Source organism: Lynx canadensis, chromosome X (assembly GCF_007474595.2).
Source record: "Lynx canadensis isolate LIC74 chromosome X, mLynCan4.pri.v2, whole genome shotgun sequence".
NCBI lineage: Eukaryota > Metazoa > Chordata > Mammalia > Carnivora > Felidae > Lynx > Lynx canadensis.
Genome location: NC_044321.2, coordinates 7,210,240 through 7,238,064, shown reverse-complemented (window position 1 = coordinate 7,238,064; position 27,825 = coordinate 7,210,240). Strand labels below are relative to the sequence as shown.

General features: G+C 45.6%; 1 protein-coding gene across 2 annotated transcripts in view; it reads left to right on the top strand.

Annotated features, from left to right (window-relative positions):
- Window positions 1–2,795: 2,795 nt before the first annotated feature.
- Window positions 2,796–27,825, top strand: part of MID1 (midline 1) — a 151,984-nt gene continuing 126,954 nt past the window's right edge. Inside the window, exon 1 of one of the 2 annotated variants that reach the window (XM_030305833.2) lies at window positions 2,796–3,082. The gene's annotated coding sequence lies outside the window, so the exon portion shown is untranslated. The remainder of the gene's footprint in view (window positions 3,083–27,825) is intronic. The other variant, XM_030305837.1, reaches the window with a different exon arrangement.

The following is a 27,825-nucleotide window of genomic DNA, read 5'->3' as shown; positions in this document are numbered from 1 at the left end:
ATCCACTTTCTTTAGGCAGCTTCTGAACACTTCCGGAGACAGCATGTTTTACAACGAAAAGCAGAAAAATTCTAATCCCAAACACTTGATTCCTGGTACAGCGATTTATAACAATACGATCTTGGGCTATTTACTGTGCCTCCGTGACCGTGTCTGCTCATTCTTAGCCTGACGACGGTGATGTCTACTTTGTGGTATTTTGGCGGACATTAAATGGCACACGTCGGTGAAGAAGCTGGCAAGATGCTTGGCTGACAGGAGGCACTCGCAAGTGGTGTTTGCTAATGACCCCACCGTTAGCATTCCTGTCTTAGTGCATAAGGAGACGATGGTGGAAATAACCGTCATCAATTACCGTACCTCTTACCTTTCCTGTACTTCCCAGGGGTTACTGTCTATATTCCTCCTGGAGATCTTTGCAATCTACAGCTGATAGAACTGTGTAAAGATGTGGATGCAAACGTGTGGGATGCCTTCATATAAAAACGTAAAAAATATAGTGTCTCACAAATACACCCGGGAATCCGAGGTTCTGTTTTAGAAGGCCGGTCTCTCATCATGCACTCCGGTCTGAGCTGCACATTGCATTGTGTTTTCTCCCCACGCATGTCGGTTGCCCACCTACTGCACAACGGGTACATTGCAAGTGGCTGGGGTTACAAAGACGAATAGAACGCCATTCTTACCCTCCGGCGCGGCATAGTTTAATACGAGAGAGACGAGAGTGTATGACCACAGCGCCGATTCGGCGCCACCCTTTCTAACTCTGTTCAGTGTCCTGGTGGTGGGAAAGGAGCGAGTTCTTACACCGCGGAAATTGGCAAACGCGACTACAAATCTTGCCTTTTTTTTTTTTTTTAATTTTGGAGAGCTGGTTGTCAAACATTTGCCAGCACACCACTGGGTGTCTATAAACTGCTTTATGAGCATAGAGGAGGGAAGGGATGACTTCGTCTTGGGGCATTCTGGGGAAGCAACAGAGAGTGGTGACATCTGACCGTGTACGATGGTAGGGGAGTGGGTAAAGGAGAAGAAAGATGGATGAAACTTTGAAAGGGCACGGTGACGGTGAGAGGAAATTCCAGCTCATATGTACCTTTGAGATGATGACCGCAGAAGGCACATGCAGTTGTGAGAAGCTTTTGTTGAAGGTGATAAATTAGGTGCGCCTTGGGATTTAACTCGAGTGATATTTAATGGCAGCAGCTCGGGGTCGCTCCCTATGTCCTGGGGCTGAGGGCATACCTAGGGCAGGGATAGGTACAGTACATCTCAAAGCAAATCGGAGTCCTTTGTGCGTCAGAAATGCTATTCTCAGGCTCCTCCTCAAAGCAATTGATCAGATTCCCTTAGAACAGGAGCAGGGCCTTTGGGATTTGCATTTTTAGCAACCTCCCCAGAAGTTTCCTTGCGCGCTCTGGCTTGAGAACCAATATCTCAGAGCTGGTACATCAATGGTTCTCAATCTGGCATGGTTTTACCCCCCCCCCCCCCCGCATGATTATTATTGATTGTCGTGAGAATGCTACTGGCGTCTAGGGGGCCTAGACCCCGGCGCTGTTCAACATCCCCTAACGGCCAGCACGGCACCCACCGCGGAGAATGATCTGACCCCAAGTGAGTAGCGCTGAGGTTGGGCTGGGTCGTAACTGAAGGGCTCCGAAGTAAGGACAAGTGGACTAAAGCCAGCCTGTGTCACCAGGCGGGCCCTTGGCCTACCAAGGTGGGGGGCTGGGGTGGGGTTATGGACCTCCTGGCCAGCAGATACCGGGCTGCTGAGTTTTCATAGAACTGGGTACGCAGATGACAGTTTTGAAACTGCCCGTTGGTTACCTGCTAACCTGTTATACAAAAATTTAAAAATACTTACGGAATTATTCTCACAAAAGAATCATTTTGGCCACTCTGGGGGGGGGGGGGAAGATGCCACTGGTGCCACAGAAAGTAGTCTTTGCTCGACGCGCACTTTTTTGAAATCCAAAGGTCGATTTGCCTTGAAATCATGCTGGCTGAGAGTTGAATAAAGTTCCTGTTTATGTGAAGTTTAGAAAGCGAACTTCGGGAATTCTTTTTCAGTCCGGGTTTAAGTTTACCAGAAGCCAGCCAGCTTTCCTCCCATCCTACTGAGCTGATGGCCAGCTAGGCCCTGTTCATAAGCTCACCACATTTAACCCTGTGGGGAAGGCGAACCCTAGCCAAAGGGAGATAGGCTTCCTTTAGTCATTTTCTTCTTAAGGACACATCAGCGTTTATTTTTCGAATAACAGTATTCTGGGCAGTTATGCCTCGGGCTCCCAACAGATAACGATTCTTGTTCCCTTGCCGCTTTTCAACACATTTGCGTGCACCTTCCCGTTTCGGTTTGGGTGTTTTGGGCTGGATCTCCAGTTCGTCTATATGGAAATGAGGTGGGTGGCACCGTCCTCCCCGGAGTGCTCCCGTCAGTGAAGGTGTTCCGCACAAACCATTTGGTTTCCTCCCCAGCGTCTCCGCCCAAGTAGGGCTTCGGTGCCAGATGCCCTTTTCCAAACACGGTTGGGTCACTTTCCGGGCCTTAGGGTCGAAGCTAGTCAGTTACGCTTCGAGCGGACCCGGGGCAGTGAGAGAAGAACTGCACTCGGGCTTCACGTTGGGAGCTTTCGCTCCGTTTCCAGCGGCTTCCAGCCATTTAAATCCCGAAAGCTCTCTAATCCTCGCGGAGGCGGCCTTTCGGGCTCCCAGGACCCACCCCTTCCTCCTGATTGGCGGGGCTCCTCCGGGGCCCAAGCCAGCCGCCTACGACGGCTCGGAGCCCCGATTTGAAATAAGAGCCAGGCGGTCCTTGCTGCCCTGAGCCCGACTTTTCATAGGCTGGGGAAGGAAAGCTTGAGAAACTTGACATTGTCTTGGGCAGAGTGCGTGTAGCAACAGATCAAAGAAAAAGGAAGAAAACGTGCTCTTTGCTGCCTGTGGGTCTCCCTGAGTTGCTTTTGTCTTGCGGGCTTCTGTTGGGTTTGGTGTTTCCCCTCCGAAGACCGCGGCGTGGGCTTCGAGGCAGCTCGCTCCCTGCCGGATGGGTCATGGAATTCTAAACATGAGGCAGGTAAGCTCCGGGGGCTCTACGGGCCGGTGGGGCGGGAGGGCGCAGCCTGGTCCCCCCGCGATGGTACTCCGGCGAGCCTTCTGGATTAGCACATGCTGTCCACGTCCATCCATTGGTGGAAAGTCGGGGCTGCGTTTTCCTGAGGGAACCGAGGGAGCCGATTTCCTGAGGCCCCCCCCCCCCCGGCTTTCCACAACCCCCCCCCCCCCCGCCCCGCTTTGCCTCTAATGGTGATCGGTGATGTCAGCCAGTCATTGTAAAGGGCTGAAAAGCGGTTTGTCGAATATGTAAATCAATTCCAGTTTGCAGTCGCCGGGCTGTGTCGTTCGGGGTCTTTCTCGAGCTTTTTTTGAAGCTTCTATCCTGTGCTTTGGGTTAGAATAAAGATAACTGAATATCCTGAAAAAGAATTACACGGGGCGTCTTATCTCATTCTGGCTTCCCATTCTGAGCACTTCACTGTGTTTGTGGCTGAGAAGGCGGAACCAGCCCGAAATGAGCCCAGACGGCCGGCCCTTCCAGAAAAATGCAGCTTTATTTTTCTGTTCCAGCAGTTGTGAAACTGTGTTGCTTCTGGCCGTAAGAAGACAGCCCTGACGCGGTGAGCTGAGAAAGGCTTGGGATTACTTAAATGAGTCTCTGAAAGGAATTCTAAACCGACAGCCTCTTCCGTGGCTTCGGGGCAGAGTGATAACATTCCTTATCAGCCCAGGCAGAGGTTTATGGCTTTGCCATTAAGAAAGGAAAAGGAAAAAGTGGGTGTACGAAGCCAAGAAAAGGTGCAATTTACAACTTACTCGAAGTTATGGAAGACTCTTATGTCAATATAGAAATATCAAGATCACTGCTCCTAGGAAGGGAAGACAAGATTGGAAAAACATGCCGGTAGGCTGGCAACGGCAGAAAATTGACCAGAGGAGTGTAAATTGCTTTTGCCAGCTCTCAATAAATCTGGGTAGGAAGAGTTAGCATCTGTGTTACCGCCAGAAAAGCTCTTCACATCTTTTTCTAGATGAGTTCAGCACCCTCCACTCCGACAGCTTTGGGGGAAGTGATTTGCATAGGAAGCAAACTTTCCCTTTGGGGGCCGGGGCGAGGGGTTTAGAACTTTCCGTCCGTTTCCTGCAGCCTCGGGAGGAGGTGCAGAGCCCCCACTGGTCGAGCGCAGAGACCCTCTGCCGCTCGCCCCCTAAGCCAGCGTGCTTGGCAAGTTTCTGTGAATGCAGGGAAGCACGTTTAGATCAGCAAGTGCCGTGTGTTTTCAGTGAACTGCCTTGCCTTGCTGGATGGAGATCGTGGGGCCGAGGCTCGGTTTCTTTTAGTTCTGCAAACCCACAACTGATCCCATTCTTTTTATGTCGAGCCGTCGGATGGGATGGAGGGAAGGAGCGAGAAGCCCAAATGGGAAGGATTTAAAAGGAGAAAGAGGAACGCAAAACATTTTTGACAAAGGTCCTCAGCTGGAACAAAGAAGTCATTTGATCCCGGGCACGGCCACCTGTCCTCTCCTTGGTGGTGTCTGAGCTCAGTTTTCAGAATCCCTGTTCCCACACGGTCCCTGTGGAACGGTGGCACTCCCTGTGCCCGATGCCAAAGGCAGGCTGTCCGGCTTGGCATGATCTTCCCCATGCCTGGCTCGCCGTGGCATTCGCGCGAACTGGAATTCAGCCCGGTGTTGAAGTTCTAAGGGTACACATGTGATGGCTCCTTCGTTATTTAGTGAGCGAACGACTTTTGAATCTCGCGACTCTGTGTGCCTAACGATGTTTTGGCCTGTTCGGTACTCGAAAAGAGGGTGGGATGCCGCGGGGGTGGGAGGAAGGGGGAGAGAGAGGGAGGGTCATTGCTCACCCAAAGAATCGGGGCAGTCCAGCCTTTCAAGAATCGAACACATTGTTCCACGGCAGCTAGAACAACAATGTGGAGGGGATGAGTGGTGGAGTTCTTGGTGTGGATTAATCCTGACTTGATCTGAGTTTCTCTCGGGCCAAACCGCCGGGACCAGGCAGGGTGAATCGCACCCACCGGCCAATTTGCCATCCCAGCCCGGCAGCCTCAGCCGGATTTGCAGCGTTCACTATCAAACAGGTCCCTGTGTCATCAGCTCTGCAATGAAATCCAATCTCTTCGCTGAGGAGTGATCCGCCCCTAGGGCTGCACAGTGCTGAACGATGGTGCGGCAGCCAGGAGACCCCTGCCACGTACGAGCCATAGCGGGTAGCCAGACAGGGCCAGCAGAATTAGAAAGCTGCTTGCCCTGCGATGAGATTCAGAGGGGGGGTTTAACTTTCTGCCAGGGTGGCAGAAAAAAAAAAACCGCATAGAAGGATAATATTATTTGAGGGTTCCTAAAGTCACGCCGAATTAGGACAGACGAGAAGTGTGAACCTGATTTGCCTTTATCAGGAAGTAATTTTAAAGTGTGTGCCAATCTTTCTCTGCGCTCTGGTCCTAAATGGGACACTCTCCTCAAACTTCCTTGAGAAGGAATTTGCCGTGTTCCCAGGCAAAAGGAAAGGCCTGGCCACCTGTTGTAGAAGGCCGGCCAAAAACAACAGGTTTCCCTCTGGCATTCCTGCAACGGGGCCGATACCCTCCCCAAAGAGCGCACCACTCATTGTCCCCGCACGTGAGAAGGACAAATAATTCTTTCTCGAGCTAGAAAAAAAAAAAAAAAAATCAGCTGCTCCAGACGAAATTGCCTACCAGACGTATTTTGTGTTTTTAATATCCCGACGACTTCCCAAAACACGCGAAGAGAAGAAGGTGCGCGCTCTATTTCTGATAGACTAACACGAGTGTGAAGGGGAAAAACAAGGTAGTGAGCCAATGCTTTAAGCAGCTGCTAATTCTCGCAAGGCCAGCCTGGTGCTATTACAAGGAAGCTGTGACTCGGCCTGTTTTGCATTCTTCAGATTGGAATTAAAATGCCCAAGGACATCTGGTTTCATAATGAATGTCTTTGTATTCATCTTTCCTTTGAGGATTAGAAAGTCCTTTACCAACGCCATCTATTTATTCTCTGTCACATCCCCAGGAGAGAACGAGGTGGCGGTTTGATCCTCATTGAACAAATGGTGAGGTGAACGAAGGCAGAGAACAGTGACGTAGAATGAGACACAGCAAATTAGGCAGAATTCTGGGGAGGAATCCTACCCGCTCCGCAAGGCAGGCTACCTGTGCGTGCCAGGCTTGGAATTAGAAGCGATAGGTCTTAAAACAGGACTCCCCTACAGCATCCAACTATGTTTGATGGCTTCCTTCATTTGAAAGTCAAGCCTCTAAAACTGTAAAAGGCATTTCTGTTCTCATTTGTCCCAACACTGAGCTAGAAAGATACTGTAACTAACCAGAATTTAAAATAGGGTCGTTTTGAAATATTTCCCGGTGGCTTTTCCTCGCCATTCATTATGAAGTGCGTTCGTAGTTTGCTCGGCTGTGGACCGCATAGGCTGTGGGCAAATCCTTTAATTTGTGGGCACATGTTATCCCCAGACATTCCAGCAAGTTTTAAGGCTAAGTGCGTGTGTGGATGTCTCCTGGCTTTGATCCCTTGTGTGGTAAATAGACATCCAAGGTAGCTATGGCAACCTGGGCTGCATGGTGGTGGAAAGGGGGGATTTGGTCACTGGACAAAGAGCAATTTGTTTGATTAGAGAAAGGTGGGGCCGATCAGGACATTTTTTAACCCGCATGATTCCAGGATCTCAGTTCATCTAAGGCATTTGGGTTTTTCTCGATGGGCAGAAAGAATTAATGGTTAGCCGGGACAAAGTTAATTTGCAGATGGAATTTAAATGCTTTTCAGCCAAATGGTTGCTACTTTCAAAAAAGCAACTTCTAAAATGAAAGGGGAGGCCAACGTATTCTATCAGTATCCCTGTCGTACCTAGTGTGAACGTTTGTGTTTTCAGAACTCGGTGGGCTTTTAAAAAGAAAGACCACAATCGATTGGGCCCTGTGCATTTCCGTTCTCCACCTGCAGAGGTCAGGCTTGAAGTGTCTTACGATGGAAGGCCAGGCGGTGGGCACCGCTGGGAGTCGGGATTGGAGTCGGGGAGAATTGCTCTGCTTACTTGGAACAATTAGTTAGCGATTCTTTAATCTTGCGACCAAAGCCACGATGAAAATGAGTTCATTCAAGGAAGAGAATATCAAATACGCTGTGATTAAAGAGAGGGCTACAAAGCCAGGTCAAACGGGAATCTAATCTCCATTTAGATATGGGACAGTTCTATCAACATCACTCCTTTCTGGCTCATTATCAACTCCTTTTATTGCACATGAAACTCCTCTCAGGGGGTTTGTTCTAGAAGGTTGTTTGCCTGGTTTTATAATCTGGCATGTTCTGGAAATGTTTTTAAATGGAAGGACAAAATATTAGGGATGCTTCTGGATCCACAAGGCTCCCCCCCTCCCCCGGAGGAAAATGTCCCATTGGCACAGATTTGGATGGTTAATGGCCTACAGAAAGTGTTAAAGAGGGCAGAAGACTGAGGCACTGGAAAAACATGACCTGAGCTGAAGTCAGACTCTTAACTGACTGAGCCCCCCAGGCACCCCTTAAGTTTTATATATGGTTAACTGTTTATGATGAGCATACGACAAAGTCTCTCCTTCATTTCTTACATCATTCAAGGACACTTACTGAGTACTTACAGAATTACCATTTTCAGTAGTTCATTCATTTGCGTTACTTTATAGTTTTGTTTTTTTTTTAATATTTGTTTATTTTTGAGAGGAAGAGACACAGAGTGCCAGCAGGGGAGGGGGCAGAGAGAGAGGGGGACACAGAATCCGAAGCAGGCTCCAGGTTCTGAGCTGTCAGCACAGAGCCTGATGGGGGCTCAAACTCAAGAACAGCGAGATCACGAACTGAGCCGAAAAAGGACGCTCAACTGACTGAGCCACCCAGGCGCCCCCATTTATGCTAGTTTAAATGATTTTTGTATGCCAGGCCACTTTGGGGCTACAGGCATGACTTTAATATGATCCCTGCCCTCAAATAATCTTTGATCTGATATATACTTTATCGTTCCTGTAGCACAATGTAAGTTACTCATGGGCAGAGTGCCTGCTTATTAACAACTGTATTTGTATGGATAAGAATCCACTTGATAAATTGATGGTAGCCAAACCCTTCTTGGACTTGGGAGACTTGACAAATGATTTGTAATTGTGAAGTTTAGTTAACTTTTAACCACATATCCATTTGTAGAAGTTTATGAATTCCTAGCTAAAATCAATGTATCATAATTCTTTTTTTAATTTTTAAAATGTTTATTATTTTTGAGAGAGAGAGAGAGAGAGAGAGAGAGAGAGAGAGAGAGAGCAGGTGGGGGAAAGGCAGAGAGAGAGGGAGACACAGAATCCAAAACAGGCTCCAGGCTCTGAGCTGTCAGCACAGAGCCTGACGCAGGGCTTGAACCCACAAACCGTGAGATCATGACCTGAGCCGAACTTGGACGCTTAACTGATGGAGCCACCCGGGTGCCCCTATCATAATTCTTAAATAGTAATTTAATCAAATCTTATCAATAGAGAAAAATAACTCCTAGGTACTCCCCAGTTTGGAAGACTTTATGCTCTAAGGGTCTGTTGTTTGAAACCCAGAACATTTTCCAGTGAGAAATGATTCCATTTCTAAACATCACTATCTTGTTTTTAATGTTTATTTATTTTTGAGAGAGAGAGAGAGAGCGAGCGCAAGAGAATGTACGCAGGGGAGGGGCAGGGAATGGGGAGACAGAGGATCTAAATCGGGCGCTGTGTGGTGTGGGGCTCCAACTCATGAAGAAGAAGTCAGACGCTCAACCGACTGAGCCACCCAGTCACCCCTAAACATCACTATCTTACAAAATAACCAATCTAAGGGGTGCCTGGGTGGCTCAGTCGGTTAAGCGTCTACTCTTGGTATCTGCTCAGGTCATGATTTCATGGTTTGTGGGTTCGAGCCCTGCATCGGGCTCCACACTGAGTGTGGAGCCTGCTTGGGATTCTCTTTCTCTGCCCCTCATACGCAGTATCTCTGTCTCTCTCTGTCTCTCTGTCTCTCTCTCTCTCTTTCTCTCTCTCAAAATAAATAAGCAAACTTAAAAATCTGATTAATGTCAGATTCAGTTCTGAGTTTTGAGGGCATGCCTCCATGTTACACAGGACGGAGCACAGAGGGAGAAAGATTTGCCATACTTTTGGTAACGGGCCAGTCTTGGCAAGGTTTGAAATAGGAAAGGTTTGCGCCAGTCGCGCTTTTCTTTCTCCATCCTTCTGACACCTTCTTGGTCCTACTGGGACTCCCTATTCTAATATACAGTGAGTTGAGTTTCCATAATTGCCCAGCTCCCCCCCTGTCCCGCCCCACCTCCAAACCACACTCCTATTTCCTCTAGACAATGGTCCCGACCGGGGGTTGGGGGACAAGTAATATGGATGAGCTAAGAGCTCATGACTCTTAGCCCTTCAAACCTCAGGGCGACCCTTTCCTTGGAGAAAAAGCAGGCCGTGGAGCCTGGAGCTGCAAAACTCACGATTGCCCTTTCAGGGACAACATCTGTGGGCGAGGTCACGCCTTTGGCAAATGGGACTTGCTGATGTGACTGCCTGTGGGTCAGACCTCTTCGTTTGTTCTCTTCTTAGCATCCTGCCCGAACTTCAGGACTCACTGAGGTCTTTGGGAATGGCAGCCAGGGAACCACAGGGGGCACGGTGCCTGGCACACAAGAAGAATCATTAAATATTTTGTAGGTGGAAGCTGGATGAATTTTAGCAGGAGAGAGCATTTTCCGGGGAGCGTTTCCAAGAGGGAAAAAAGGGCATTCGGTGGGGGAACAGTAAGGGCCGAATAGATGGACATTAGAGAAAAATGAAACTGTGTTGCAGCTGCTTAACCATGGGTCCCATTCAGTTGCCTTCTGGGTGAGGACACAGCCTGGAACATGGCAGGTAGCTTAGCTTACATTTCCATGATGGGGCTACCCAAGTGGTTAAGAAATGGAATGCGTCCTCCAGTAGCTCAAAGCCCAAAAGCAAGATAGAATCTGCCGCTTCCTCTCATTGAGCCCAACCTGGTGTTTTAGGCCTTTGGCCGCCATGCGGTTGGTTTATTTTGCCAGGTGAGTGGCCTGCCCAAGGTCACTCAGCGTCTGAGCGAACGTTTCTGAGAGAAGACTGAAGTCTTCTACTCTCTTTTCTGCATGTGGTGGCCACATTTTCTCCATGAAATTTAAGACATATGCTGGACCAAGCATTTTCACTGCTTCTGGGTGTGACAGACTGTCTGAGAGTTATGGTTAAAATGATGAAATAGAAATTTCTGAGACGTTTACCGGTTTCTGGAGACAACAGGACTAATACGTTTTCAAAGGGTCCACGCAGTAGACCGTGTTATGTGTCATATGTCAGCTTGCGGAGGGTGGCTTCGGTCGTGTGCGTTTTGCGGTGGTCTCCCCCACACAATTCAGAGGAAAGGAGCTGTTTGTGGACAAGTGGAATTTGTTGAATGCCCGATTGGGTTGCCAATGACTGGGTGAACGACCAGATAAACGTATAAATGGAAGGCGGCGGCAAATATCAGAAACCGACTTATTTAGGCGATGCATTAGGAATTCAGACAAAGAGTACTGGTGAAAAGTTGAGAGTCTGTGGCTTGAAATTTTCACTCAGAGGAATGCTTTACCCTCCATCAGGGGGCAAAGGTAGGAGCAAGTTTACTTCTGGAACCTGAGTCTTCTAGACTCCCCATCTTGTGCTCTTTTGACTGTACTGCATGCCTTCTAGTAAGACATCATTTGGATATTTGGGGTCACAGGCCAGTTCTAATTTAATGTGCTAACAAATGCCAAGGCATTTCGAACGGGTTGATGGTTTCTAGGGAGTCAAGAGTCAGGAGAGACGGCGGTCCCTTTGGGAGCAGATACTATCTGAAAACTCCAAATCCAAAACTCCAAAACTCCAAAAAATCCAAACTCCACGTAGCCTTCTCTTTGGATTTTGTACTACTTTTGTCTGCATATTCTTTGCTCCGATTTTCAATAAGTGCGAACCTGTCAGAGAGTAAAACCTTAGGAGGATTATGTTTACACGGGAGAAAGTTTTAGGAGTGACCGAGTCCTTTTTTTCTCCCAGGTGAAGCAAGGTGCTTTGTGGAAATAGTGCAGGAAAATGAAATGGAGAAATAGAAAGAAATAGAAAGAGAAAGAAGAATGTATGAGTTCCTTTAGTCAGCATATGGGAGAGCAGAACAGAAAAAGTGGCTACTCACCGAGTGACTCAGTTGAGGCTTTTTTCATTGGTCAGTGTTTAAAGAGGATTTCTAAAGAGATATCGATGCTGCTGATGTGGTATGGCTCTGAGTGAAAGAAGGAAAAAAAAGTCCTAATAACTGAGCGAGAGAAATTTCTGAGTGGAGAAGAACATGAGACACTTTCGGAATATTTTTTAACATTGTTTTGGTTTAACTAACAAAGAGTGATAAGACATGAATTGTTCGTGACAGCCCCGAACATTGATAACAGAAGACATTAATGCCTGCAGACACAGCCTACATGGTAAAATTCTGGGAGCAAAAATGCTTATTATGTTAGGCCAACACGCTTTGACCTAGTTTTGCTTTTCTGCTTGGAAATTATGTCAGTATTAGTTACATCATTCCCACAGATGAGCAATTGCACATTCTTGTTTATTTCAGCGTCGTCGTTTTATTAGTTTTGTATATTTAGTTCTGACCTCCAAGAAGCCAAACTAATCCTCATTGACTTGCATTTTCCTTTTGAAATGAGTCTTCTGCATGATAAAGAGGGAGGATTTTATGTATTAACAAAACAATCTAAGATGCAGTCTTCAAAGACATTCACTTCTCCTTGATCGGGAGCCATTGCCCTCTCCAAGGCTCCAAAGGCCAGCCAGTTTTCTGCTGATCAGAATTAGTCTTCCTTTCTTTGTCCTTTGGGGATGGAATAGATTACCGTGCCTAAGACTGCCATAGTTGAATAACAAAAAAATTACAGAAAACAAAGAGCTTGATGGGACATTTCCCAGCCCATCATCCGTAAGTTTGCCCACTGCGTATTTCTGCTTTATTTATCTGGTAGAAAGTGGCCCAACATGTTTTTCCTATTTAACATTTTTATGGGATAATTTTCAAAATGAATTATTTCCTCCGTTGATTTCAAACACATTTTTTTTTCCTGCCATTTAATACTTTATATCACTAGGGGAATGAACCATTTAATTCCTTCGTACCTTTATGAACTCAGATCTTCAAAGAGTGTGTGAGTTCTTGCAGTGATCAACTTACATCACATTTACAAGTATAATTTGCTACCAAAAGACCTTGGACGGTTTTTGGTGCACATGTTTTTGGCATTCCTTATTAACAAATGTAATCAGGCAAAAGCCCCCAAGAATATGGATTCCTGGTTCCTCTTCAAAACGCGACCGTTTGCTCGTTTTCCAATTAAGTCCCTTTGTTGTTAGCTCTTCTGCAAATCCTGTCTGAATGCAGAAGACCCAAGAAGCGAGCGTCCCCTTGAAGCACTACCAAACCAGCCGAATTGTATGTAACCAGGTAAACTGCTGATTAGCTGCGGATCATTTAAAGAAACAGTATGAAAGTAACTGGCCCAGGCGCAAGTCCTAACTGTGATCCCGGGGGGGAGGGGGGGGGGCTTCAAACGCTTTTTGAAACTGTCAGCTCGGAGCATCGTAGTTTCTGTCTTATCCTTATGCCGATTTAAGTACTAGCATCTTGGAGAGAAACTTCTTTAGAGGATTTCTGAAATCCCTAATTGGTATATAAACATCGTCCCTCTTCAGCAGCCCAAAGTTGTGAAGGATGCTGTTTATCCCTGATGGTGATATCTGTTTCTAGGTATTGGTGGCAGACTCCGAGGAAATGTTCTGGTTGTCGTAGGCAGATGTGAATAGAGTTCCCTCATCTTACATAAGCAGTGGCCTTTCACACGCACTGTTTGCACGCTTTTATCTACTGCTTTATCCTGGAGATCTTTCCATAACAGTGCACAGAGCTAACCTCCTCCTTTTTTTTTTTTTTTTAAGTTTATTTATTTATCTTGAGAGGGAGAGAGAGAGAGAGCAAGAGCAAGCAGGGGAGGGGCGGAGAGAGAGGGAGAGAGAATCCCAAGCAGGCTTGATCTTGAGATCATGACCTGAGCCCAAATCAAGAGTCGGATGCTCGACCGACTGAGCCACTCAGGTGCCCCTCCCTCCTTTAAAAAAAAATGTTTCTTTTTGTTTATATTTGAGAGAGAGAGAGAGAGAGAGAGAGAGCGAGCGCATGAGTGGGGCAGGGACAGAGAGAGAGGGAGACACAGAGTCGGAAGCAGGCTCCAGGCTCTGAGCCGTCAGCACAGAGCCCGACGCGGGGCTCAAACCCACGGGCCGTGAGATCATGACCAGAGGCGAAGTCGGCCGCTTAAACGACTGAGCCACCCAGGCACCCCAAAGGCATCAATCTTTTTTAAAAAATTGAAAGCACGAGGTCTAGTGTACAATGGTGTTTGGCATTATTTTGACAGTGATAAAACTACTATTTGGATAAGAGAATCACTCCAGGCAATAGATTTGGAAGCACAGACTCAGAGACCCTTGGGCGAGGACCCTTGCGTGCGGCTTGCTAGCTCTGTGACCTTGGCTGGATTCCTTAAGCTTTCCAAACCTGTACATGGGAATATTATCACCAACTTCATAAGGTTGATGTAACGACTAAATGAAGAACTATGTAGGAAAAATGAAATACAAAGCACTTAGAGTATTGGTTACATGTCAGGCATATAAGAAACGTTAGGTTACCGGGGCGCCTGGGTGGCTCAGTCGGTTAAGCGTCCGACTTCGGCTCAGGTCATGATCTCACGGTCCGTGGGTTCGAGCCCCGCGTCGGGCTCTGTGCTGACAGCTCAGAGCCTGGAGTCTGCTTTGGATTCTGTGTCTCCCTCTCTCTCTGCCCCTCCCCTGCTCCCGCTCTCTCTCTCTTAAAAATAAAAGAAACATTAAAAAAATTTTTTTAAAAGAAATGTTAGGTTACCTTCTCTTTTTCTGGAAACAAACTTAAGGTTTCAGGGAAGTCTGGGTTTTGTGGACATTTCCACTTGTTAGCTTCTGAATGAATACCCACCCGCCCTCACAGAGGCATGTATATACACACACGTACCCAGTGGAGTTATGTACTACATGGATGTAAACCTCTAAAGGCACCCCTTCAGGCAGATATCTGTGCATGTGTGTGTGTGTGTGTGTGTGTGTGTGCACAAATGCATGTAGATTTCATGTATTTGTAAAAATAATCCCTGCAAAGTGTGAGAAAACTGTAACTTGTTGCTAAGAAGTATACCTTTGTAGGACAAGGTCTCCTGATATGCTAAAACAATGCCACATCTCATGATTTCATGTGTTAAAGGACACATTATTCTGACACATGTTAAAACCATTAGGAAGACTTTAGTCAGGACTATCGTGATAGCAACAGTGGAGAGAGATCCGATTCCCTTCCTACAGCTAGAAATTTATAGCATGATGGAAACTTACTAAGAGGAGACATCAGGGTGGGAGAATTCTTATTCAACCAACTTAACAGAATCTTCCTGAAGGCAGGTCAGGATGACCAGATACCAAGAATGGGGGCTTCTCTCTAAACTGACTTAGCAGGATTCTGGCTAACACTGGGTTGTGCAGGCCCAGCAGGGATGAGGCCGGGGTTGAGGCTTAGTCAAGAGGAGGACTGAGGGAGTCTGACTAAAGTTTGGTTAAGGAAAGAGTCTTTGTTGTATGGCATAATCCAAGAAAGCATTTCTTCATCATCTGTTTCGTTCTTCACAGTGGTCCCTTAATTTAATTTTATTAAAAACAATTTTTTTTAGCGTTTATTTATTTTTGAGACAGAGAGAGACAGAGCATGAGCGGAGGAGGGGTAGAGAGAGAGGGAGACACAGAATCCGAAGCGGGCTCCAGGCTCCGAGCTGTCAGCACAGAGCCCGACGCGGGGCTCGGACCAACAGACCGTGAGATTATGACCTGAGCCGAAGTCGAACGTTCCACCGACTGAGCCACCCAGGAGCCCCTGAAATGACACTTATATGCGTGTTTATGTATTTATGTCCTTCACGCAAAAATAAAATACTAAGCAGAGCAGTAACGACACAAGGTGGAATTGGAAAAGAATGTATTTTGGATGTGCGTAGGGTTGCCATTACTGAGAGCTGAGAACAACTAACCACGACCAACCCTGTAACTGTGAATGCGGCCATTTGGATGCTCTTGTCTCCCGGGGCTCTGTTGGTGTAGAAATCGAGTTTTTAAAGAATGTTTCTATTTTGAAATAATTATAGATCCTTAGGAAGTTGCGAAACAATATACAAGGAGGTCCCCTGTACCCTTCACCCGCCCCTGCCCCCCCATCCTTGGTCCCTGGCAACCAGTAATCTGTTCTCCATCTCCATAATTTTGTCACTTCAAGAATATTACATGAATGTAACCAAACGGTACATAACCTCTTGATTCTGGTATTTTGTTTTGAATCAGCATAATTCTCTGAAGATTCACCCAAGTCGTGGTGTGGATCAGTAGTTTGGTCTTTTTCATTACTGCGTAGTATTCCACGGTAAAGACGCACCACAGTTTAACCATGCACCTGTTGAAGGATATCGGGTCGGTTCCAATTTGGGGCCATTACAAATAAATTTGTTAGGAGCATCGGTGTATAGGATTTTGTGCGACCATAAATTTCCATTTCTTTAGGACAAATGTCCACGAGTATGATTTCTGGGTCATGTGGTGAGTGCATGTTCAATTTTGTAAGACACCGCCGAACGGTTTTCCAGAGTGGTGGACTCATTTTACGTTCCCACTGGCGACGCATCAGTGATTCCCGCCCCCCGCCCCCCAGCATTGGTGTTGCTCGTATTTTTACTTTGGCCATTCTGGTAGGTGTGCAGTGGTATCTCGTTTGTATTGGTTTTTAAAAGGTGAAGAAATATTTCATCATCTAATGTATTAGATGTACATCTAATAATGTAGTTGTATTCAGTACCTCCCAGGTAAGATTCTCACACCCAAATGGGCCTATCGTGGTTCATGGCTGAATTGTCAAAATTCCCTGTGATTGCTGGGTCTTCATTTGAGCCCTGGCTAACATATTGATAAGCAATAAAGGAGCAGTGTTGTACAAAATAGATCTTTCAACATTAGAATGGCCTCCAATTTATGCTTTGAGAAACACAGAGAATGGATACTTCCTCAAGACATAGCAGAGCCACACTTTACGCCTATTCACTTTGGGGTGTAGACACATTTAGGGGCGCGATCTAGCCCCGTTGTCAATCTATGTACAGAGGGGTGTGTGTATGCAAACACATCTTCACAGGCTGTTGGGACTTGCATCCTAAATGTTCCCTGCCATCCAATCTAGATTCTTCCAGGTCAGGGTTTTCTCAGCCTCGGCACTATTGACATTTGCGGCTAGATGGTTCTTTGTGGGGCTCTTCTGTGCGTCGTAGGGTGTTGAGCGGCATCCCTGGCCTCTACCCACTAGACGCCAGCAGCAACCCCGGCACCCGCCCAAGATCTGACAAGCAAAAATGTCTCCAGACATGTCAGATGTCCCCTGGGAGCAAAATACCCCACCACCCCCTTTGAGAATCACTGGTCTAGGTAAATGAGAAGGAGAATGTCAGCCTTCAGGTTATCGCACTGGGCTGTGGGCACTCGATGGGCCTCTCGTTACCATGAGGTAGGTTTGGGTGCATGCCTGCCTGGTCACTTCCTATAAGCACCAGTGTCTTTCCATTTGCTTCTGTACATTATGGTTGAAGATGAGTGGCTAATGGAGAAAGATACCAGCTCTCGTTTCTTAAAGAGCTTGTACGAATTGAACACGCACCATTAACAACAAAACTTCACGAAAGCACGGTTTTATGTTACTTCACATTGATAGTTTATCCCTTATGTTAGATATCATGCTTATTTGACCAGATATAAAATTGAATAAGTAATAAAATATCTTTATAAAATGAGGCATATCTGTATGTACATGGAAAGTTTTATAGAGGATTTGGCACAATCTTGGATATTTTTCTGATTTAACTTGTTTCACTGAATTCTCTAATGGTCGAGGATTGATTGATTGGTTGATAGAGAGCAAGTGAGGGAGAGGGACAGAGGGAGAGAGCCTGAGAGACAGAGAGAAAGAGAGAGAGAGAGAGAGAGAGAGAGAGAGAGAGAGAGAAATCATAAACGGCGTCCACACTCAGCACGGAGCCCAACTCAGGTCCACACTCAGCACGGAGCCCAACTCAGGTCTTCATCTCAGGACCATGAGATACTGACCTGACCCGAAATCAAGAGTCAGACACTTATCTACTGAGCCACCCAGGCGTCCCTCTAATGGTTGAGGTCTTAAGACATTTAAAGAACTCCAAAGCAGGCAAGAGAAAATACAATCGGTTTCTAAAATTTTAATTATACTTAGATGGTAAAAATAACTATTTTAGTATGTAAAATACCATACTTTTTACCTTACATTGTATTTACAGGGTAAAAATAATATATTTTGTATTTATTATATCGTAGTAGGTAATATAAATGTATTTTTCTATTGGAATTAAAAAATAATTATTGTTTGAAATATTATAAGTAGTATATTCTTGTTGATATTGGAATTAAAATGTTATTTTATATTTATATACACATTACAAATTACCAGAGAAAAGAATAAACTATAACCTCCTGTAGAAATTACATATTACTGTATCAGTTATACACTTTAAATTCCACTTTTATTTGTCACCCTTCCCTCATTTGATTAGTAACAGAATATACAGAGTGTTCCAGCGAGCTCAAAAATTTGGACAATAGTTATCATTAATGCACAGCAATTATGGCCCTGCCTGTACATTACGCCACTGAGTTGTATTGTAATACAAATCCCCCACGAACGCGGAGCCAACGCAGAATGAAGCCTTTCTTTCTCAGGAATAGAGATTTATAAACTGCCTGGAGGTATCGCTATTTCTAGATGAAGGTGCGTCCTGAAGTGTTTTTGTTCTTTTCTATGCGCTTGTGATCCCAGCAGACTAAACTCAAGTGACACTTAAATACAGCAAAGGCTCTTGGGAGTGTATGAGTTTTAATAAGAACATTTGCCAAGAAAAAAATGGACTGAAATACAGATTGACTCCCCAAATAATAGAATAACATTTGCAAATGTATTAGTTTCATAGTATGACAAATAATACTCAAAACTACTTGACAATGCTGGAGTCTATTGAAAAGGTGCCCGAAAGGATTGATTTGTAGATTATGTTGAGAAAAGGCTTTGGAGAAAGAAATATTAAACCCATATGAGCCCAGAAAATGATCTTCCTTTGTTTACAGGATTATATAGAGGAGTGTTGCTTCTAACGTGAGAATACACATTTCTTCAGAGGCTACCGTTGCCCTTCTTGTAGGAAATGACTGGTTTGCTCAGTGTAATGTTCTTCCAGAAACTCTCTGAAGTGATAACATTATAACTTTAATTTAAGATCTGTCTTCTAGAAACATCACACACATTTTTATTTCCTGCACAGTCCATATGAGTGGAGCAAGAGGTTCATTTATGTTTGGAGTTCTATAGCAAAGGGGTACTGTACTCAAAATAACATACTTCTGATTTCCTTATTGCCGGACAAGGGCTATTTTATTTTTTTAAAGTTTATTTATTTTGAGAGAGGGAGAGAGAGAGAACGAGCAGGGGAAGGGCAGAGAGAGGGGGAGACACAGAATCCGAAGTGGGCTCCAGGCTCTGAGCTGTCAGCACAGAGCCCGACTCGGGGCTCGAAATCACGGACCGCGAGATCATGACCTGAGCCGAAGTCGGACGGACGCTCAACCGACCGAGCCACCCAGGTGCCCCCCAAATATATTTTTTTAACAAAAGGATGTCATATTAAATGTTATAAAGGTTATAATATATAGAGGTTAAAAATTTCTAACACTTACCTCTAAATGCTAACTAATGCTTTCCGTTCTGTTTGCTAAGTTGCTGCATGAATGCTTTAAAAGCTATGTCACCGTTGACTTCGAAACATCATCTTTGTCACTTTCAAAAATGCCCCAGTCTTTTGAGAGACCAGTTCAGTCGGGTTGAACCATCGCAGTGGCTTTAAACGAAAAGTCTCCCCAACTGGATTCCTTGTCCACCACCCTGGCCACAGACTTTATGTCACTGGGAGTTAAAGGCCTTTGGTTCCTTTCTTCATACCTTGTCCCCGTTCGATTCCTATAATGTCACCAGCACACCTTTTCTGATGGCACCCAGGAATGCTAGCACAGCAGGGGAGGGGATTCTCCCCAGGCCCGGTCCCATCCGGGACGTCGTTCGCAGGTACAGTTTGTCCTCAGATGAAATCTGTATCTGTCTCCCTATTGCTTTTACCCATGTTTGGCCCCATCTACACAGCGTGGAACACGTGCGGTTACTCTGTTCTCTTGACGGCGCTTCAAAGACAGAGCTAACAGGGCCTTCTGGGGGCATTTTTCCAGGTTAAATATGCCCAGATGTGTTTGATTTGGACCTTGTCCTTTAGGACCAAGCAATGCTAGTAAGTACAAATGTCCAACAGTGAAATGGTCTGTCCGTGGGAGAGATATGATTCGGCTTCTGAGACCCAGCGATCTTAAAGCCACTATTTTAAACCTCTTGCTGCTTAGATTACAGACTTTGTCTAGCCCACTTCTGAAATGGAACTTCTGAGACTTTGCTAGTGAGCGAGTACTCAGATGATGGCGGGCGTCTAGGTGCTAAGAAAAAAAAAATCATGAATGGACAAGGTTTGAGTTTTGTTCTTTTTGCTCGTCTGATACTCCAAGGATCTTTGTGATGTCTTGTTGGTGTGTGTTACCGGACTCGAAATAGTAATGAAAGGAAGGAGTCCTAACATGGAAGAGAAGAAAACAGAGGGTGGCTGAGTAGGAGAAGAAGGGAAAGAGGCGTCTGGAACTTTCTTCCGATATCTGGAGAGTTGAAGGCCACTGATATTATTTTGAACATCTTAAGAAGTTACATCATTTTTACATAAAAGACTAAAATCCTGGACAATACGTACAATGTGTTGGGAATAAGACGTTCAGGGGTTGACAGATCAAGCCAGCACCTAGTGAAAAGTAAGGTTGTAAGGAACTAGATCTGAAACTCAGGCCTGTCTCACTGCCCGTCTGGCACAGTACTGGGCAGGTATCAGGCGCTCTATAAATATTTGTTGAGTAGATGACAGAATGAGCATATGGTGGTGACGTCGTGCCCTGAATGGCATGGCTGAGACTCCCAGGCATCTCTACGGACTGGAAGAGTGGTTTGCGTGCTAGTTTTTTTTTTGTTGTTTTTTTTTTTTTAATCATTTTAGAAAACTCAAAGGAAATTGTACAGTCCTAGCTTTTAAATGATTATTTTCATCAGATACTTCTAAACCTGGAGATTTGTGAAGTTAGAAAGCGAAGGGGTTTTCAAAAACATTGTGCTAAGTGAGAGAAGCCAGCCCTAAAGGGCCACATACTATATGATCTATTTATATGAAAAGTCCAGAATAAACACATTTCATAGAAACAGAAAGTAGATTAGTGGTTGCCAGGAGTGGGAGGAAGGGAGAATGGGGAGTGACTGCTAACGGGTACAGGGTTTCTTTTTTGCGGGGGGGGGGGGGCGGGGGGGGGGACAGTGATGAAAATGTTCTGGAATTAAATAGTGGCGGCGGTTGCACAACTCTGAATCCACTAAAAACCACTGAGTTTAACTGGTTGAGTTTTTGATATATGAATTTTATTTCAATGACACTGGTTTTAAAAATAATAAGCCCAGCACCCAGCCTTTAAAAAAAAAAAAAAAAAAAAGAAGAAGGCATCCTTGGTGGTCCAAGTGGTTGGGAATCACTTGCTGATTATCATGTAGATTTTGTCCCAGCAGAACTCCCACAACCATAGAGAATACAGGTGGGTTCTGGTGTTGCTTCCCTCTTTCCAATAATTAGAAAGAGGCGTGCGTGTGTGCGTGCGTGCGTGCGTGCGCGCGCATATAAGTGTAACGGGGCAGCGTACAGAGCTAGGTCATGAGACTTCCAGGATCTGCGGACGCCCTGCACTCTTAGGGGGCGAAGTTTAAGCTGTTTGCACCCTTCTCATACCACATACATCTAAGCCAAGGGTCAGCAAACTCGTTTGTAAAGACTGGATCGTATTTTGGGCTTTGCAGGCCACGCAGTCCCTGTCGAAACCGCTCAACTTCGCCGTGAGCAGTAGGTATAAACAATTGGACACGGACATTTGAATTTCATGTCATTTCCACATCTCACAAAATATGATTCCTTTGATTTTTTTTTTCCTCCAACCACTTAAAAATGTAAAAACCATTTAGAGCTTGGGGGCCATATAAAACAGGCGGGGGGGCTATAGTTTGCGCACTCTGGCTCCCGACTAATGGTTGAAAAAGGTACCTGGCCAGTCAGCAGTTTGTTGGGAAGCGTGTTAAAGTCCTTACCCCAATGTACAAGGTGAGGCAATAAATAATGCTACATTATGTTTAAAAGCCAAGCTATTGAGAGACTAAATTGCAGCAGTCCACTTTGTAGCAAATTATGAAATAAAAAATCAGCTAACAGGATTGAGCATGTAATCATGCTACCTTGTGTGGTTTGGAGATTTTTATTTTTAAGTCCGGGAATCTAGGGATATCTTGAACACAGGCCATTAAGAAGTCTGCCGAGGCTGTGGATTTAAAGCCCTGGGAATTCTTCACTGCCCCCGGCTGCTGAATTTTAACAGCAAAGTTACTCATTAAGTCCACATTTTCACAAAACTATCAACAATGCTTCTTTATACTTTATCTGCATTTGACACACATCCAGAAAGACGATCTTTAATTTGACTGATGAGTGCATCCGATGTTATTTTAATGACAACTAATTTCCGGAAAGAAAAACTTTTCAGAAAGTGGGTCTCTTACATCTGGAAATAAATGTCCCCAACGTTCCAGCCCGGGAGTGAGTGGTGTTAGATGCTTTTCACAGGATCCTGGGTGGCCACCAGGAGCCTGGAAATACTTCCTGGGAAATGAGCCGGAAATGCAAAAGGAAGAAAACCTTGGGAATATGTGGGCCATTTTATGCTACACTTTGGGGGCCTTATTTTCTGATTTGAGCACAAGTCAAAAGTTGAGGAACATGGAGATTTGGGGGAGGTCTGACCCACTGCCCCCAGCCCCCTCGATTGAACATCCCCTTCAATTCTGTAATGGAAGCATTTAGATCTATTAATTTGAAGAAAGATGGGATCTATATTTACCCGGATCATAAAGAAGAGAATTCAAGGGGGAAAAAATCGAATGTTGAGCTCACCACAGTTTGTAGCATAAACTTTACTCTCGAACTGATTTTTTTTGGTGCCTGAATAAGTCAAGCGCCCACCGTGGTATCCATGGTGAATCATACATGGGCTGTATCCTCAGGGGGCTTATGGTTTATTCCACTTTACAGCAAAACCAATAGAAATATCCTTACAAATATGTCAACTGCAGAACTCTCTTCCTAATCCTAAAACTCTTTCCTTATTCTTGGCCAGAGTAATGAATACAGCATCCCAATGCCGTTTGATTGTCTCCATGTCATACGGTACTCAATTTGTCAAGGCTAAAGTCTGCCCTAAAGAAGGTTAACTGTGGCTTTTTTCTGGTGATAACAGAAGACATAAAGAGCTTATTTACAGAGCTGCCTCCTGGAAGGTTGCAAGCGTTTTATACAAACCATTACGTGATTTCTTCTCACGGTGATAGGTATCTTTTTTAATTTGTTAGAGCGAGAAAGACAGAGCATGAGTGGGGGAGGGGCAGAGAGGGGGGAGACACAGAATCCGAGACAAGTTCCAGGCTCTGAGGTGTCAGCACAGAGCCCGACACGGGGCTCGAACTCACGGACCGCGAGATCGTGACCTGAGCCGAAGTCGGACGCTTAACCGACTGAGCCACCCAGGCGCCCCTCACGGTGATATTTAAAGTGTCTATGTAGTTTAGTTTTTCTTATATGGGACTTTACCATTTTTATTCTTACTTGTAGCTCTGTGAGGTAAATGTTTCCACCACTCTTTTCTGAATGAGGGAAATGAGGCCTAGAAAGATATAAAATGGGGCAGCAGGTACCAGAGGTGATAAAATACTGGGTAAGCTTCCTGTTCAGCCACATCTGATCCCTAATCCCCTTCCTTCTCTTTGCACCTTAGCATATGGTTTAGCAATCACTGCTTCAATTTTCCCTGCAGCAGAGTTAGGAAAATTAAGGCCCGGCAGAGCATTCAGATTTCCACTTATCTTCTCACATGATTCTTTGGTCAGCCCGTCATAAAGACTAAAAGACAATCTGAGTGAAATACATCCGATGGATGCCTGAGCCGGCGAGGTCGCCCAGCACCAAGAAAACCGGGTGGCGGGGGGCACTGGGAACTTGGTCATTAAGTGGAAGGTGATGAAAATCCCCCCGAGGGACCATTGCTCCCAGCAGGGGTCAAGAGCTGGGACTTGACTGGCAGGATTGACTGTAGATTCTCAAAGGGTCACACAGGCCAGCGAGAGGCCTGAGATTGGCAACTGTATTTGAATTGATTCCCACTGACCCAGGGTCTGTGACCTGGGAGACAGACATCGCCAGGATGTCCTCCACTGGTATAATTGATACGATCGTAAAGTAGAAAAAGGAAGGTGCATTCGTCACCGTTGCTGCGTAACAAGTCGCCACAGACTTACAGGTGAAAACCACGTCCATTTATTAGCTCGTGCTTCTGTACGTCACAGGTCCGGGTAGCCCACTGTCTTCTCTGCTCGGGGTCTCCTGAGGCTGAAGTCAACGTGTTGGCCAGGGTGGGCTCTGATCTGAAGGCCCTGTGGGGAAGAAGATGCTGCCAGGCTCACACCTGTTGTTGGCGGGTTCATTTTCTTGCAGTTTGGGGACTGAACTCCCTGTGTCCTTGGTAGCTGTCGGCTGAGTCTCCTCTGTCTTCCTCTTCTCATGTGGCCCTCTCCATCCGCAAAGTACAACAGCACGTAGAGTCTCTTGCACACACATGATCTCTCTAAATTCCTCCTCTGCCACCAGGTGGAAGACGCTTTCTATCGTAAGGGCCCATGTGCTCAGGTCAGTCCCATCTGGATCATCTCCCTTCCCCTGACGTCAACTGCGCTGTTATTTAACAACATGGTCGGGGGAGTGATACCTCACATCCGTGGGTTCTGGGGATTAGGGCCGACATCTTTGGGCTACCCCTTGAGAAATTCTGCCTCCCGCGGAAAGTGAGGAAGGTTTCCAACTGCTGCCTTGCTCCTTTGTGAGTCGTGTTGCCTATGATGACAGCAGCTTTGTGGGCAGTTGGTCTGCTCTCGTCCAAACGTGGGCAAATGAGAAACCCCATGGCTTTTCCTTCCTCCTGACACTTGCTTCTTCCTGCAAGGAAATCGGTGTCTTTGGGCCTTCTTTTCTGTCCGTGGCCACCTCCTGCGCGTTGAAGAAACACTGTAGGGCAGTTGGCCCATCAGTTTGGAGCAACTTCAGGTTGTCGGGAAGAGGTATCCCGGAGGCCCAGACAGCACTAGAGGGCAGCACAGAGCAAGAGCTACTAAATGTTGACCTGCAGACTCCCACGGTGCGAGTTTATTCAGAGATGGTTTCTTCATCTGTCTTCAGAGCATCTTCTCACCCAACGTGTGCCTTCTCACCCAGACCCCGTTGAGTCTTTAGTAAGAACATGGGAGAGGGAACAGGTGCCGACCATGGGCACGCCACAAAAAATTCGCCGTAGATCTGCCGCTGGGAAGCTGGGTTTCTCCAGCTCCGAAATGGGCTGGAATTCGTTCAAGGATGAGACATTTAAAATGGAAAAATTCATCTCTTGGATCCCAGTGACGTAAAGGCTACGGTTTGCAGTACGTCTGATGGCATAGCACTGTGTTTGGCAACCTGTTTCCGTCATTGATCCTCCAAGAAGCCTTTTCAAACATTTTTTCCTAATTGCTCCCCGCCCCCCCATAAAATTTTCCTTGCGCAGCTATATTGTATACCTATTTATGTGTATCTGTGCTTTGTACATAAAAAGAGTGAGACTATTTGCCACCAAGAACTGATTTTCTCGCCCTTGAGGGCAGTATTGCCCTCACTGGCAACGCATGCTGGTAAAGGGAAAAAAGAAATTGCTCACATTTTAATATTTATTAAATCTTCAACTCGTACGGTCTGTTTGATTTGGCAACTGGCAGTAATACTTAAGTTGTACTAAAAGGCACTTAAGATTAATCCTGAGAAATCACAAGAGTCTTTGAACATGAAAAATCACCCAGTATGTTCTATTTTAAAATAACAACTTGCAAAACAGCCTGTGAAGTATGCTCCCATTTTTGTGGATAAGACGATAGAAAAATGACTCGAAAGATTGATGGACCGAATGCTGCTTCTTGGTGGTCAGATTCTTTTCTAGGCATTTTGCTTTTGGGGAATGTTATAAATGAACACATACTATAATTGTGTCAAGAAAAATACTATTAGAAAAGTTAACCAGTCTCTCTTTTTTTTTTTTTTTTGCCTTCAACATTTAAGATTAATAGGCACTATAAACTCAATCATTCATGTGTAGCAAAAGGAGAAATTTTTCGCATGGTCCATTCATGGCTCCTTTAGATCTCTAGAGGGCTTCATGCCTCAAAGTGTACTGTCGCATTCTTAATTCTGGTTGAACGCACGTCCATTATTTTCTGCAAAGCAATACCACCTACTAAAGAGTGTTTCTTCTCTTCTAGTAGGGTTTTGGTGTCCCCAGAGCCCCCTTAGTCCTGTTTACTTTGGATATTTCAGGAGTTACTGTAGGATTTAACTGTGGTGAGTCTTTAAGCCCTCTTTTTAAATTCACAAACTGCCTCTAATCTCAGAAAAATGTCAGGTTACACTTTTGAGAGGTTTGGGAACTTGACATTTTGTAGCCCAGTTAGGGTGTAGGCTGTTTCCACTCTGGGCACCTTGTTCCAATTTACGTCAGAGGGAATTATATACAGGTCAGGGCTGGGAGCAGCTTATAATTAATGGGGTGGACAAGTGGATTTTTAGTGTTTCATAAAATAAAATGGAAATCACATGTGCTTGGAACTGTTGTGTGTTTTTAAATATTTACATTTATCCTAGTAAACATTAATTATAACTGATATGTTTCTCCTGTGAATTTGCTACCTGGGAGGTCACAAGCCATTGTTCACTGAGTGAAAAGGATGGTTGACGAGCTTGTTATATTTTTTAAAAAAAGACAAAAAAGAGTACTTGGGGAGATATTGGTGAGTGAACTCGTGGACGTAATCCAGTCTTAGGTTTTTCTCCTAATTTTGTCTCGTGTTTAAGGCACCCACTTGCCAATGTGATCCAGATGTCAGTCCTTCCAAGGGAGACTGGCGAGTGCTTAGCTTGTGAAATTCCTCAATGGCTCCTGGTAAAGACACATGACCAATGCTTAACTATTAGTTGTTGTTTTTTTAAGTTTATTTATTTTGAGAGAGAATGAGTCGGGGAGGGGGAGAGAGAAAGAGAGAGAGAGAATCCCAAGCAGGCTCCATGCTGACAGCACGGAGCCCAACGCGGGGCTCGAACCCACCAGCCGTGAGATCATGACCTGAGCCGAAATCAAGAGTCGGATGCTTAGCCTACTGAGCCACCCTACAACTGGGGCTCCAGTTTTGTTTTCTTTTTTAAATTAAGGTCTCGAAGTAGTTGAAGCACTTACTGGAACCTACAGCATCCACATTTTCTTTGCCTTCGTACATCGGAAATTTCCAGTTCCTCGTGATGGAGCAGCACGTTCTCAGCTGGACTCTGCCATGTTCCCGCTCTGTGGCCCTGGGCAAGGTGCCCTAACTCGGAGCCTCAGTTTCCCCATGTAGAGAGTGGAGAAAATGGTACCTACCCTTTTGGGTCTGTAATTGATAGAAAGTGCCTGACAAATGGTAGGTACTTAAAAACATGTCAGCTGTGGGCATATGGAAGAACGGTCGAGAAAAGGGAGGTTCAAAGGACGCCTTACGTGAGTTGGCATTCCATGTCAAACACTTGCGTGTTAGGTATATTAACACATGCTTTATTCTTGCCTAGAAGTCCCCAACCCCCCACCCCCCCCAAGTAAGTATTATTTCCATTAGGTTAACAATTCCCTTTATAGATACTCTTTGTTTAGTGCAGGGAGGAATCCGTATAAGCACACTGTCTCCCAGGATATGATAGTTAAGTGAGTCATGCAACGTGAGACCTGCTTGCTCTTTTCTAAGGAAGCTGTTAAAGTATTGAACGGGAGGGCTTCGCAGAGCTAGCAGGTAACAATCTCCAGCACTTCCCGATGCTTCCGCAAATGAGCCGGAAGGGTGTTGGAGTGGTTCTACATGGGATGGAGCTACTCGTCCAGACCTTTGACCAAGGATGTCCTAGGCACCCACTCAACCTGGAAATCACCGTCATGACAGATGGCGGAGGCAAAGCAGCCTCAGGCCCCTTACGCTGCTTCTGAGTGTCCCACTTTACGAAGTCTGCAGAACTGTCCAAGGCTTTCGATCTCTTGTATTCCCCGAGGGCTCCTTAGGGGGAGAAAAGTGTCTGTGCTTTGGGTGTCAGTATCCTTCTTCGGGGCAGGACCTGCAAAACGGACTGAGAGAAGAGCCGACAGTACGGACAGAAGGACAATAGTGAGCCAGAAGG